Source organism: Sapajus apella, unplaced genomic scaffold (genome assembly GCF_009761245.1).
Source record: "Sapajus apella isolate SASKATOON/1434 unplaced genomic scaffold, GSC_monkey_1.0 scaffold43, whole genome shotgun sequence".
In the NCBI taxonomy this organism is placed as follows: domain Eukaryota; kingdom Metazoa; phylum Chordata; class Mammalia; order Primates; family Cebidae; genus Sapajus; species Sapajus apella.
Window position 1 is genome coordinate 10,014,784 of NW_022436983.1, and position 2,053 is coordinate 10,016,836.

Sequence of the window (2,053 nt, forward strand, 5' to 3'; positions counted from 1 at the left end):
ATCGCGCCATTGCACTCCAGCCTGGGTAACATGAGTGAAACTCAGTCCCAAAAAAAAATAAATAAATAAAAATAATAATAATAATAATAATAAACACCTGGTGTTTGCTTATCTCCCTGCTTTTTTTTTTTTTTTTTTTTTGAGACAGAGTCTTGTTCTGTCTGTTGCCTAGGCTGGAGTACAATGGTGCAATCTTGGCTTACTGCAGCCTCCTCCTCCTGGGTTCAAGCAATTCTGCCTTAGCCTCCCAAGTAGCTGGGATTACAGATGCCCACCACCATGCCTGGCTAATTTTTGTTTTAGCAGAAATGGCGTTTCACCATGTTGCCCAGGCTGGTCTCGAACTCCTGACCTCAAGTGATCTGCCCACCTTGGTCTCCTGAAGTGCTAGGATTACAGGTGTGAGCCACTGCACCTGGCATCTCCCTGCTTTTATATTTTAAGAAAGGATGATTACAGAGGTGACAATTATAAATCTTCCTCGGGCAGGCAAGATACTCCCACAATGATAGTAGTTAACCCTTAGGACTCTTACTATGGGTCAGGCACTGTTCTAGGCTTTTCGTCATAGTGACTGGTAAATTCTTAAAATCTACTTTCGAAGTCGCTGCAATTATTATTTCTAATGTATACACTTGGGGAAACTGAGACATAGAATCTGTAAGTAACTTGCATAAGCTCACACAGCTTGTTCAAGTTGAAAATGCCTGAAGTTGAATTTTAAAGACCATTTCTATACTGCAGAAAAAAAGACAGAAATTTGTTTAGAAAGAAACATAAATAATTTAAAAAAAATTTTTTGAGACAGTGTCTCTGTTACCTAGGCTGGAGGGTAGTGGCATGATCATGGATGCCTCTCTGAAGTCTAGACTTCAACCGAGCCTCCCTCTTTGGCACCACGATGCCTCGCTAATTTATATATATATGTATATGTGACATATATAATTTATATATGTATATGTGATCTATATATATGATATATACATATATATCACATATACATATGTATCACATATATCACATATACATATATATCACATATACCAAATACGTATATATATATATCACATATACATATACCAAAATATATTATATATAGTTTTTTTTTTTTTTTTAAGATGGAGCCTAACTCTGTCACCCAGGCTGGAGTGCAGTGGCACCATCCCGGCTCACTGGAACCTCTGCCTCCCGGCTTCAAGCTTCTCCTCCTCAGCCTCTCAAGTAGCTGGGATTACAGACGCGCGTCATCATGCCTAGCTAATTTTTTTTTTTTTTTTTTAAGTAGAGATGGAGTTTTGCCGTGTTAGCCAGGCCGATCATGAACTCCTGACCTCAGATGATCCGCCCGCCTTGACCTCCCAAAGGTCAAATCCCAAAGTGCTGGGATTGATTACATGCGTGAGCCACCGTGCCCGGTGTTTTGTTTTTGTTTTTTTTTTGGTAGAGATGGGATTTTTGCCTCGTTGCCCAGGCTGGTCTTGAACTGCTGGGCTCAAGAGATCCACCCGCCTCACCGTTCCAAAGGGCTGGGATTATAGGTGTGAGCCACTGCGGCCGGCCCCATTAATAATTTTTAAAAGTAATACGTATTTATCTACCATTAAAGACTCAGGAGAACTTTAGTAGCTGGGAATCCCACTGATTGTCCCCGCTGAGATGCAATATTATCTTTACCGTCTTTACCTCAAAGTATAGGATATAGTATTAATAAATGGTTAAAATACTGCTTTATGAGCAGGAAATACTGTAATCATTTTCAACCCACCAGAAATAATAAAATGCTTTTTGCATCCGCAGATATCTTTCAATAATTTGTCGGTGTTTAAAAATGTTTTCAGAATTCTGAAGATACCATTATCCGTAGTTTAGGAAAACTACCACTCACTTTAAAAGAAACAAAAGTTTTCTTTACTTGCCTGCCCTTAGAAAAGATGGTTCCAAAGAACACACTTCCGGTACTCAAGATGATGACTTCCCTTGGACTCCCCTGTTATAAGAGAGATAACGCGTTCGCCCTTAAGAAAGATGGCATCTTGCCGCCTTCTCTGCCCCT